Source organism: Capra hircus, chromosome 1 (assembly GCF_001704415.2).
Source record: "Capra hircus breed San Clemente chromosome 1, ASM170441v1, whole genome shotgun sequence".
Taxonomy (NCBI): domain Eukaryota; kingdom Metazoa; phylum Chordata; class Mammalia; order Artiodactyla; family Bovidae; genus Capra; species Capra hircus.
The window spans coordinates 57,459,055-57,472,692 of record NC_030808.1 but is presented as its reverse complement, the minus strand read 5'-3'; positions in this window follow the sequence as shown (position 1 = coordinate 57,472,692).

Sequence of the window (13,638 nt, the reverse complement as noted above, 5' to 3'; positions counted from 1 at the left end):
CGTGCGTGACCCGGCTCCCGCTAAGCCTGCTGGGAATTGTAGTTTCCAATTGCCTCTTTGGTTCCCGCAGAGACTGTGTTCCAAGAGCTGGAGACAGGCGTTACCCGCAGCGGGGGGAAAAGTGGTTGGATGCTTTTCACATCCTGGCCCTGACAACTGTGCCTTTGACATGTATGTCGCTTTGGAGAGGTTGTTTAACTGTTTTTCAGAGCTGAAAAAACATATCTAGCTGTGTGAGCCCTGAGGCTCAAGTGAAGAAGAAAACGTGCGCAGCTCTGGTGGATTTCAGGGCGGTTTACTCTTCACACTTTCTGGTTGTGGCAAAAACACTTGCGCAGAAATGAAAAGGGCGGGTGAGAAATGTTGTTCAAAAAGCACCTGGTTTTCAGGGTGCAGACAGTTCGTACTTCATTTCGCCTTCTCTACAGCTGCAGGAAATGTCATTAAAATTTAGAGATTTCTTACAGAGTAAAAGAAAACAAAACCAAACCAAACAGTTTACACAGGTGTTCAAGAGTTGTTTCATTGAAGTTATGTAACGACATCTTATTTCAGAAGTTTCTTAAAGCCATTCAAACTCATCAGTGCTGGAATGGGAGACAGAGCGATCGTGATAAAATGACTATCTGAAAGATATTTCTACCTAAAAGACAATGGATCTTCTAAAACCTTACCAGCAAACAGCGTAGCAAGGTTAGCTCATGATCTCTTGAGCGATTCCTCAGGTTGTTCATTGACTATTCAGGGCAGTTCTTGAGTTAATGTCACACAAAAATTAGTGAACAAGGTCAACAACTTTGACTTTGTTGTTTCAGGCAACAAAGTAGCCTGAAATTGTTGCCCGCCTAATTTTTTGTTGATCTTTGCATTAGGCTTTAAGGCTTGCCTCCATCCCCTAGTCTCACGCCTCCATAAGAAAACACTTTATTGTAAGCATCCAGACGTTTTGGATATATAAGTTACCATGTTTGTAATTTAACTCAAAATACTGTTCTAAAGCCTTAAAATTTTTTAAACAATGTATTAGAAAGTCTTCCTATATCAATACATACTTAACATAAATGATTGTTTTTAAAGGAGGCATATTATTCCATTTATTTCCCCCATGTCTTATTGATCACTAATTAGATTTTGTTGTTACAACAGTGCTACAATAAGACCTCATAAAGAGACATTTTTTCACACTTGTGGAAGTAGGACATATCCCTAGAAGAGGACTTGATTGGTGCATAAGTTGAGTGCATTTCTATTTTTCATATTTCTGTGGAAAAATTATCTTTTAAAGAAATTGCAGCGGAAGTGAAGTAAAGTCGCTCAGTCGTGTCCAACTCTTTGCGGCCCCATGGACTGTAGCCTACCAGGCTCCTCTGTCCATGGGATTTTCCAGGCAAGAGTACTGGAGTGGGTTGCCATTTCCTTCTCTGGACTACTTCCTAATAACAAAATATTATAGCATCAAAGTAGGCATTATAAAAGCAGGCTATTTTTTAGTTCATATATTCCTGATTATTAAAGAGAATAAATATACTTTGTAAAAATCATGTTTTATATTAGATTATTACTTTAAAATGATTTATAATAATTGTTTAGTTATTGAGAACATTGACCTTTTATCTGTCATGTTTTTAAAATATTTTCCCCAACTTTTAACTTTTGACTTTTTAATAGGATTTTGATTGTAGATTTTTAATTTGTAAGTGGCCAAACTGAATAGTCTCTTAAACATTCTAAGCTTTGTGTTATGTTTAGAAAAATTTTCTAGGATTATAAACAAATTAACCTATCTTTTATTCTAGTGGTTTAAGTTTTTTCACAATTAAGTGTTTCATACAATTGGAGTTTGTTTTAATAAAAAGAGTCTGCTAGGAATTCAGCTTTATTTTTTTCCAAATGGTCAACCAGTTGTCTCAACAATACTTATTAAATAGTCCATCTTTTTTTCACTGAATATGTATGTTGGTACATTTGCAGACAACTCTGAACTTTGAGGGCTTCCCTGGTGGTTCAGTAGTAAAGAATCCACCTGCAATGTGGGAGAACTGAGTTCAATCCCTGGGTTAGGAAGATCCCTTGGAGAAGGGAATGGCTTTGCATTACAGTCTTCTTGCGTAGAGAATTCCATAGACAAAGGAGCCTGGTGGGTTACTGCCGATGGGGTCACAAAGAGTTGTACATGACTGAGCAACTAACACTTTCAACACTGTTGGGATCCCAGGTGTGGAAATAAGCCCAAGCATGAAAGACTTTTGCTAATTCGTATAAGGTTTTGAGAGGTATTCTAGGAAGCCTGCATGAGGCATTCATTGCCATGAGGCCTGCTAGTCAGAGAGGGAAGCTAGAAACAGGAGGAATTGGCATAAAGAAAATAATTCCATTGTGGAGCTGCAATGGAAATCTTAGGGTACACAAGGAATTGTTAGGGGAAACACTGTCTGAAACTGCCGCCTGACCAGGCACCAGAGTAACTATTTGCATCAGTTATTTTATGATAGCAGAGCCTGATAAGGAACATGGAACTAACAAGCCACCATCAATTGGAAGAATTTGGGTAAAGTCAAAAGTCAATAGGAGACACCAGTCCTTATGTACTATCCTCCCAGAAACCTTCTCAGTGAAATCCATCTTGGCTGGGTGATGCATGGACCACCAGGAACAACCCTGAGTCAGAATGATCGGCCAGAGACAATCTAGAAACTAATCTCATCACCATAAAACCCGAGATTGTGAGCCACGTAACAGAACAGTCCTCCTAGCTTCACTTGCCCTTCTGCTCTCCACTGGGTGCGCATTCCCAATAAAATCCCAAAAAAATCTCTGGCTTTGTCAGCGCATGTGTCTCCTCAGACAATTCATTTCTGAGTATTTGACAAGAGCCCACCCTTAGGCCCTGAAAGGGGTTCTCCTTCCTTGCAACAGAATTCTCAAAGTCCAGGAATGTCAGACCAAATCAATACTGATGGGGATCCAGTCTGGCAGATGGATGTTGCAACAGTATTCCCTGTTTTCTGGCAACATTCTGTCTCTGATTGTGGGCAGCACCTTGCCAGGTGGTCTGTCTGGCTGAAGTAGTACCCTGGCTAACAGTTTTGAATTGGGAGTCAGAATCAAACCTCCTGGCTAGGCAGGGTGTTATATGATTCAGAAGAGGATTTAAGTCCTTGTGGGGAAAAGGAGTGTGGATTAAGAAACCAAGCAGCTCCTTGGTCAGCAGATTGCAGAGATATAACTAGGATGTGAGAAAGGGCTTGAACTGACCTAGAGAAATCCCAGAGAACTGTGGAAAACCCACCCTTGATCTAGTTCCACAGCACAGGGTCAAGACATACTCACTAAACTGTGGTAGCCCAGCAAAAGAGACGTCAAAGTGTTAGTTCCTTAGTCATGTCTGACTCTTTGCAATCCCATGGACTGTAGCCCACCAGGTTCCTCTGTCCATGGAGTTCTCCAGGCAAGAAGACTGGGGTAGGGAGTGATTCCCTTCTCCAGGGGATCTTCCTGACCCAGGGATTGAACCCAGGTCTCTTGCCTTGGGCATGGATTCTTTACCATCTGAGCCACCAGGGAAGCCCATGGTAGCCCAGGGAAGTTGATAAATGAGGCTGTATTCATGGACTGTACTGTTCTATACTCTTTCCTGTGTAATACTGTAGTATAAATTATTTGACACTGAGAGTGATAAGGCACCCCTGCTCAATTCCATCATTTGTTCATTCATCAAATATTCATGCTAAGCACTGTACTAAGTACTGGAGATACAAGACGAAGTAAATGAAACAGAAAAGTTTCTGTTCTCATATGCTATGATCTTGAGATAGTAAGATAAGTAAATACAGGGTATATTGTTGTTGTTTAGTGGCTAATGGCACCCCACTCCAGTACTCTTGCCTGGAAAATCCCATGGACAGAGGAGCCTGGTAGGCTGCAGTCCATGGGGTTGCTAAGAGTCGGACATGACTGAGCGACTTCACTTTCACTTTTCACTTTCACGCATTGGAGAAGGAAATGGCAACCCACTCCAGTGTTCTTGCCTGGAAAATCCCAGGGACAGGAGAGCCTGGTGGGCTGCCGTCTGTGGGGTCACACAGAGTTGGACATGACTGAAGTGACTTAACAGCAGCAGTAGCAGTGGCTGAATCATGTCCAGCTCTTTTGCAACCCTGTGGACTGTCCCACCAAACTCCTCTGTCCATGAGATTTCCCAGACAAGAATACTGGAGTGGGTTGCCATTTCCTTTTCCAGGGGGATCTTCCCAACTGAGGGATTGAACCCTTGTCTTCTTCATTGCAGGTGGATTCTTTAAGCCACCAGGGAAGCCCACAGGGTATATTCAGTTCAGTTCAGGTCAGTTGCTCAGTTGTGTCCGACTCTTTGTGACCCCATGAATCGCAGCACACCAGGCCTCCCTGTCCATCACCAACTCCTGGAGTTCCCTCAGACTCACGTGCATCAAGTCAGTGATGTCATCCAGCCATCTCATCCTCTGTTGTCCCCTTCTCCTGCCTTGAATTATAATAACTACTGTCTGAGTGAATGCTATAAGTTAAAAATGCATTTAATTATTTAAATAATATTTATGTGTAACAGCTGATTAAAAAATTAAATTAGATATCATCAAATATGTTGACAAAAATTTATGGCACACATATGTAACATGATGTATGATTTGCCCACCTTATTTCCTAAAGGAAAGGAAAGTGAAGTTGCTCAGTCATGTCCAACTCTTTGCAGCCCCATGGACTGTAGCCTACCAGGCTCCTTTGTCTGTGGAATTTTCCAGGGAAGAGTACTGAAGTGGGCTTTCCTTCTCCAGGGGATCTTCCTGACCCAGGGATCAAACCCAGGTCTCTTGCATTGCAGGCAGATGCTTTACCTTCTGAGTCACCAGGGAATCCCTCAAAGAATAACCTAATTTCCTAATTAGGTTATGAATTGTTATTTTTGAAATTTAGTATTTGACCATCATTCAAGAAACATTATTTTCTATAGTCCTTTTTTTGGGAGCTCATCAAATCATTTAGTTTCAGTTTGTATTCCATTAATATATTAATATTAATTATAATTATATTATAATTAATATTAATATATTAATGTATCACTAGAGAATGCCTCTAACAGAGATATATATTTTTTTCCTTCAGAGAAGCTTTTTGAGCTTTTTTTTTTTTTTTAGGGTTTTGCCTATTGTACTCACAGATTTCTCTAGAGAGATTTGTAGATTAAATATCAGACCATGATCATGTGTAGGAGGTGAGTTCTTAGAATGGTTTGGGTTTGGAGAAGTATAGAGCTTCACTTCCTTCAAAGTTGTTTTTTTCAGTAAAAACAGTTATGTTAGATAGTCAATTGTTCTCACTTGTAACTTCGTGTTTGATCTCTCTGCCATACTAGTGCTTTTAAAATATATTAGAACTCTATCAACTTGTGTTTTTATATTATTCAGTTTTTGTTGTTGGAAAAAAGCATTTTGCTGTTCTCACAGATTATTGACTATGTTTTAAACCTTATTACCTATTAGGCAAGATCATTTTGATGGGCAAGTTTACATTGTAGTATGTCTCTAATTGGAAGAAAAGTTATGACCAACCTAGATCGCATATTCAAGAGCAGAGACATTACTTTGCTGACTAAGGTCCGTCTAGTCAAGGCTATGGTTTTCCTGTGGTCATGTATGGATGTGAGAGTTGGACTGTGAAGAAGGCTGAGCGCCGAAGAATTGATGCGTTTGAACTGTGGTGTTGGAGAAGACTCTTGAGAGTCCCTTGGACTGCAAGGAGATCCAACCAGTCCATTCTGAAGGAGATCAGCCCTGGAATTTCTTTGGAAGGAATGATGCTAAAGCTGAAGCTCCAGTACTTTGGCCACTTCATGCGAAGAGTTGACTCATTGGAAAAGACTCTGATGCTGGGAGAGACTCGGGGCAGGAGGAGAAGGGGACGACAGAGGATGAGATGGCTGGATTGCATCGCTGACTCGATGGACATGAGTCTGAGTGGACTCCGGGAGTTGGTGCTGGACAGGGAGGCCTGGCGTGCTGCGATTCATGGGGTCGCAAAGAGTCGGACACGACTGAGAGACTGAACTGAACTGATGTCTCTAATTATATTTTCGTTGTCTTACTGGAAGTAAATGGTGTGTTCTCTGGCATCCTGAGTAGATTAGAAGCCTTTCAAGAGGCAGAGATGTTGAGAGAGATTCAGACAGTTTAATTCACTCTCAGGTAGATTGTGTCAGGGGTCTCCAAGACTATTCCCCAAATTAAATGATTCACTAGATAGGCTCATGGGACTCAGCATATAGGTGTACTCATGGCTATGATTTATCCCAGTGAAAGAATATGAAGCAAAATTGGCAAACAGACAGGCACTCAAGGTGAAATCTGGAGGAAACCAATCATAAGTTTCTACAAGTCCTCTCCCAGGGGAGTTGCACAGGATGCGATTAATTCTGCCAGCAGTGAGCCATAAACACGTGTGAACCGTCCACCAGGAACATTCACCTTAGCCTAGGACTCCAGTGTTTTATGCTGGGCCGGTCGTACTGGCACATAGTGCTCATGTGACTGTGGTCACTGAAATTCCAGACTCACAGAAGAAAAGCAGATCTTCAGCATAAACCATATTGTTTTTACAGTCAGTTTAGGTATAGTGAGCTCTTATCATTCAGGGAAATTTTCCGAATCCATTTCTCAGGTGCCATATAATAAAGCCTTTTTAAGGACAGCAGTCATAACCTCCTATTTTAACCCTTTTCTGCACATAAATTAAAAGGTAAAGTTTTTTTTAAGTGAGGATTTTCTTATCTGTGCTTATGAGATTGTATGCTTGTAGAAAAGCTATACTCCAGGTTCTGCTCTAAATACAAATTATTTTTCTGGAGATTTTTGAGGAAGGTGGGATAAACGTGCTCTAGTCAATTTAGTGAAACGTAGCAAAACTAGAACTCTTTATACTGAAGGAGGTTATAATCAACATTGCTGTGCCATCTACTTGTCATGAAGTATGGGGACTCTAAGGAAATGGCAACCCACTCCAGTGTTCTTGCCTGGAGAATCCCAGGGACAGGGGAGCCTGGTGGGCTGCCGTCTATGGGGTCACACAGAGTCGGACACGACTGAAGTGACTTAGCAGCAGCAGCAGCAGCAAGAGCAGTGCAGTGAACATTAGTAATTGAATTAGTGATTGAACAGCAGAGGCTAGGGTGACTGAATGAATCCTGGGGTGTTTAGCTGCAGTTGAGTGCAATTAGGTTCTGGACTAGTCCCTCTAACCTCCTTACTCTCCTTCATAAGCTGGACAATAAGTTGAAAAAGAGAAAAGTTTTGTGATTATTTTTAGAAGAATGCTTGGGATAAAAGTATGAGGCAGTTACCTGATAGGCAGATCTCATGAATGGAGGGCATAGAAGGAATGGCTGAGCCTAGAATGTAATGCAAGATGGTTTTATACTGTGGGGTACCCCTTTACTGCCCAAACTACTGCAAGCTAGGGCCTAGTTCACTCTTCTCCCCCTGTATCTGTTATTTGCCAATGTAACTAACTGATTTTACCATGATAATATGAGCTTACAAACTTGCATTACAAACCCACAAGCCAAAAAAAAAAAAAAAAAGATAAAAGTAAAAAACAAATTATCTTAATCAGTGAACATATCTGGTGGACAAAGAATTTAAAATAAAACCAGTGAATATTCACAGAGAGATAAGGGAGAACATGAAAAATATGAAACAGGAAGCTTCAGAGAAGAACCAGTTGGAGATATGGGATGTTGTTGCTGTTTAGTCACCAAGTTGTGTCTGACTCTTTGCCACCCCGTGGACTGCAGCATGCCAGGCCTCCCTGTCCTTCACGGATCACTCCTCACCCTTCATGGACCACTGCCTTGTCATGATGAAAGGGCTTGCATAACTCAATTGAAGCTATGAGCCATGCTGTGTAGGGCCACCCAAGACGGACGGGTCACAGTGGAGAGTTCTAACAAAACATGGTCCACTGGAGGCAGGAATGGCAAACCACTCCAATATTCTTGCCGTGAGAACCCCATTAACTGTATAAAAAGGAAAAAAGAGATACTGGATAAGAATTTATTATTTTCAAGTAAAGATCTCAATGGATAGACTTGATAATGAATAGAAGAATGACTAGAAACCTCCCCTCCCACCCAAAATGGTGAGCTGGATAATCAAGTTAAGGAAGAGTCTAGGAAAGCACTGGAAAAAGACAATAAAATGAAACAGAAAAATTAAGAGCTAAGGCAGGACAGAAGAGGAAATGCTGGTATCAGTATTATTGGAGTGACTGTAAAATAAATGGAGGAAAGTTAGTATTTAAAAAAATAACCATTGAAAACCTTCCAGAATGAAAGATGTAAAACCTCCATTTGAAAGGGCTCAAATAACAGAATAGATGAAAGAAATGTTATACTTAGTCATATTAAGTTTATATTTTAGAGCACTAAGTGCAAAAAACAAATGTTAGAAATTTCCAGAGGATAAATGCAGGTCAACTGCCAAGTTATAAGAGAGGGACTAAATTTTCTGAGTAGCAGCATTTTTAAGAAAATAATAAAGTAGCATTTTTAAAGCATTGGAGAAAATTAACATCAGCTCAGTATGTTTTATTGTTGACTAAATAAGCAATGACCCACAAGAGCATATTTTAACCCCTCAAAGCTAAAACTAGTCTAGATCACTTCGCCTTGAAGTGCAGGTCCAAGAAGAGTTTGTTATCCACTGGATGAGACAAAATGCATGTGCAGAAATGTAAATGAATGCATTGCTTCTTATTTTATTTGAATAAAATCTTGTTAGACAAAAAAGGAAAGAAAGGAAGCTGTGCTAAACTGTATGCTTAGTAATGCAGATGATTTACACTCTGGCACAAAGTTCCTTTTTAAAAATATCAAAACTGGTATCAAACAGTTTGTCGACTAGTGCTAGTTCAGGGACCATATTTTGAGTAGCCTGCTTGCAGATGATATTATGGGGTGGGTGTGGGCTGGAAGTGCATAAGACCATTGGAAAATGAGCAGAAGCTTGGATGTTTGTCTTGGCTTTGTGGTGGAGAGTTTTAGATATTGATAAACTTTAAAACTTTATAGAAAAAATAAGGATAAGTATGAATCTTGTTAAGTTGGGTTATCTGCCATAAGAATAAAAAAAGGATGTAGATTTTTCAAAATGGAATAAGAAACTTGAATTTTTCTAATGGACGTATTAGAAAAAGGTAAATTAATTTTAAAGGTATAATAAATCAATAACTAGAAATAAGATGGCTGAAATAAGATCTAATATCACAGCAATATAATAAAAGTAAATAGTTTAGCTCATAAAGGATGCTCATATTGGTAAACAACAAAAAACAAATGCAATAAAAATGCAAGTTTCAAATTCATTAGATAATTCTGTATGTTGTCTTTGAAACAAAGTTTAAAATAAAATACATAACATTTTAACCTATTTTAAACTATTGGAAGCAGCAGATGGGGTGGAGCCAAGCCAGGAGACAGCTGAGGTGATTAATATCTTGAATATGAGGAACTTAGGTATATCAACAAAGAATATAGTTAACTCAAGTAGAAGGAGAAAAGGTTAGGCAAAGCGTATAAACCGTCAGTTTTCAGTTCAGTCATTCAGTCGTGTCTGACTCTTTGCGACCCGATAGACTGCAGCACGCCAGGCCTCCCTGTCCATCACCAACTCCTGGAGTTTACTCAAACTCATGTCCATTCAGTCAGTGATGCCACCCTACCATCTCATCCTCGGTCTTCCCCTTCTCCCACCTTCAATCTTTCCCAGCATCGGGGTCTTTTCAAATGAGTCAGTTCTTTGCATGAGGTGGCCAAAGTATTGGAGTTTTAGCTTCAGCATCAGTCCTTCCAATGAATATTCAGGACTGATCTCCTTTAGGATGGACTGGTTGGATCTCCTTGCAGTCCAAGGGACTCTCAAGAGTCTTCTCCAATATCACATTTCAAAAACATCAATTCTTTGGTGCTCAGCTTTCTTTATAGTCCAACTCTCACATCCATACGTGACTACTGGAAAAACCATAGCTTTGACTAGATGGAACTTATTGAGGGGGAAAACTGAACTGTATGGAAATGAGAAAAGGGTTTATGACATAATTACACAATGGCTTATGCATTACATGTTTTCTGACTCTTACAAACATACACAGACTGGCAAGAGAAGATTCAGACTTACATAATAGTAATTGAATTTGACCATCTCTGATATCTTACCAACATTTGCCCTTATACAAATCATAGGTTTAGAGTTAAACTTTTAAAAAATTACTGTTTATTTATTTGTTGTTGCGCTGGTCCTTGGTTGCTGTGCACAGGCTTTCTCTAGCTTCCGCGAGCCGGGGCTACTCTGCATTGAGGTGCCCGGGCTTCTATTGCAGGCTCTTCTCTTGTTGCAGAGCATAGACCATGGTGCACAGACTTCAGCAGCTGCAGCGTGAGGGCTCTAGAGCACAGGCTCAGTTGTTGAGGTGTGCGGGCTTAGACACTCCGCAGCACGCAGGATCTTCCCAGACTGGGGATGGAACCCGTCTCCCCTGCACTGGCAGGTGGACTCTTATGCCCTGTACCGCCACAGGGAAGTCCAAAAAGCTTTTTTTGTTTGTTTGTTTTGAAGTTCTACTTGTTAAGGTAGGAGGATAGAACATACTTTATTTAACAATTTGTTACCTTAATTTATAACTTCAAAATATTTAGACATGTGCTATGTGGGCCTCCATCTGCACCGTCATGGGAGCCCCCCAGATATTAGAAATGGACATAATAAAGGAGGAAGAATATCTGTTATGGAAGGTTATACAAGCATCAGTTCAGTTCAGTTCACTTCAGTCGCTCAGTCGTCTCCGACTCTTTGTGACCCCATGAATCGCAGCACGCCAGGCCTCCCGGTCCATCACCAACTCCCGGAGTTCACTCAGACTCACGTTCATCGAGTCCATGATGCCATCCAGCCATCTCATCCTCTGTCGTCCCCTTCTCCTCCTGCCCCCAATCCCTCCCAGCATCAGAGTCTTCTCCAATGAGTCAACTCTTCGCATGACGTGGCCAAAGTACTGGAGTTTCAGCTTCAGCATCATTCCCTCCAAAGAAATCCCAGGGCTGATCTCCTTCAGAATGGACTGGTTGGATCTCCTTGCAGTCCAAGGGACTCTCAAGAGTCTTCTCCAACACCACAGGTCAAAAGCATCAATTCTTCAGCACTCAGTCTTCTTCACAGTCCAACTCTCACATCCATACATGACCACAGGAAAAACCATAGCCTTGACTAGATGGACCTTAGTCAGCAAAGTGATGTCTCTGCTTTTGAATACTATCTAGGTTGGTCATAACTTTTCTTCCAAGGAGTAAGCGTCTTTTAATTTCATGGCTGCAGTCACCATCTGCAGTGATTTGGAGCCCCCAAAAATAAAGTCTGACACTGTTTCCACTGTTTCCCCATCTATTTCCCATGAAGTGATGGGACCAGATGCCACGATCTTCGTTTTCTGAATGTTGAGCTTTAAGCCAACTTTTTCACTCTCCTCTTTCACTTTCATCAAGAGGCTTTTTAGTTCCTCTTCACTTTCTGCCATAAGGGTGGTGTCATCTGCATATCTGAGGTTATTGATGTTTCTCCCGGCAATCTTGATTCCAGCTTGTGTTTCTTCCAGTCTAGCGTTTCTCATGATGTACTCTGCATAGAAGTTAAATAAGCAGGGTGACCATATACAGCCTTGATGTACTCCTTTTCCTATTTGGAACCAGTCTGTTGTTCCATGTCCAGTTCTAACTGCTGCTTCCTGACCTGCATACAGATTTCTCAAGAGGCAGGTCAGGTGGTCTGGTATTCCTATCTCTTTCAGAATTTTCCACAGTTTATTGTGATCCACACAGTCAAAGGCTTTGGCATAGTCAATAAAGCAGAAATAGATGTTTTTCTGGAACTCTCTTGCATAGTGGTGGTTAAATGATATATTAATTTTATGCTGCTCCTGTAACAAAATACCACACACTATATGGCTTAAAACAATTTTTGTCTTATAAATTTATTACCTTACGATTCTGAAATAGCTTTAACTGGGCTGAAATCAAGGTGTCAGCAAGGCTGTGTTCCTTCTAGAAGGTCCAGAGGAGAATCTGCCTCTTTGTCTTGCCCAGTTTCTAGAGGCAACCAACAATCCTTGGCTTTTATCTCCTTCTCCATCTTCAAAACCAGCAGAGTAACATCTTTCATCTCTCTGATACTGACTTGCTTCCCTCCTTTCTCTTATAAGGATACTTGTGATTATATTGAACCCAACTAGATAATCCAAAATAATTTCCTCATTTTAAACTCATTAATTTAATCACATTAGCCATGTTCTTCTTGCCATAAGAAACTTATTCCCATGTCCTAAGGATTAGGACAGACCTGTTGGTGTGGTGGGCAGGGGTGTGTGTGCATTTCTCTGTCTATAACAAATGAAGAGTGGGAACGGGAAGACAGGTAGGAATTGAAGCACTTGAAGAAATAGTTTCACTTTTTACTTTGTATAATTTTGGACTACTGTTTAAGTTGCTTTAGTAAAGAAGATATTACTTTTTTTGGCTTCCCTGATAGCTCAGTTGGTAAAGAATACACCTGCAATGCAGGAGACCCCTGGTTCAATTCCGTGGTTGGGAAGATCCACTGGATAAGGGACAGGCTACCCACTCCAGTATTCTTGGGCATCCCTTATGGCTCAGCTGGTAAAGAATCTGCCTGTAATGCGGGAGACCTGGGTTTGATTCCTGGATTGGGAAGATCCCCTGGAGAAGGGAAAGGCTACCCACTCCAGTATTCTGGCATGGAGAATTCCATGGAGAAGTCCATGGGGTTGCAAAGACCGAGTGACTTTCACTTCACTTATTACTTTTATAATGATAACCATTAAAAATATATTTTGCTCCCTCTTCCATTTTTTGTTTCTTTTTGTAGAAAGTATATTTTATATTATGTATCTCTTTGACTTGTAGAATCATTATTTCAAAAGACCTCTTAAAATCATTGTGTTTCAGTTCAGTTCAGTTCAGTCGCTCAGTTGTGTCCAACTCTGTGACCCCATGAATCACAGCATGCCAGGCCTCCCTGTCCATCACCAACTCCTGGAGTTCACTCAGACTTGCATCCATCGAGTCCGTGATGCCATCCAGCCATCTCATCCTCTGTCGTCCCCTTCTCCTCCTGCCCCCAATCCTTCCCAGCATCAGAGTCTTTTCCAGTGAGTCAACTCTTCGCATGATTTGGCCAAAGTACTGGAGTTTCAGCTTCAGCATCATTCCCTCCAAAGAAATCCCAGGGTTGATCTCCTTCAGAATGGACTGGTTGGATCTCCTTGCAATCCAAGGGACTCTCAAGAGTCTTCTCCAACACCCTGGTTCAAAAGCATCAATTCTTCGGCACTCAGCTTTCTTCACAGTCCAACTATCCCATCCATACATGACTACTGGAAAAACCATAGCCTTGACTAGACGGACCTTAGTCGGCAAAGTAATGTCTCTGCTTTTGAATATGCTATCTAGGTTGGTCATAACTTTTCTTCCAAGGAGTAAGCGTCTTTTAATTTCATGGCTGCAATCACCATCCTTAGTGATTTTGGAGCCCAAAAAATAAAGTT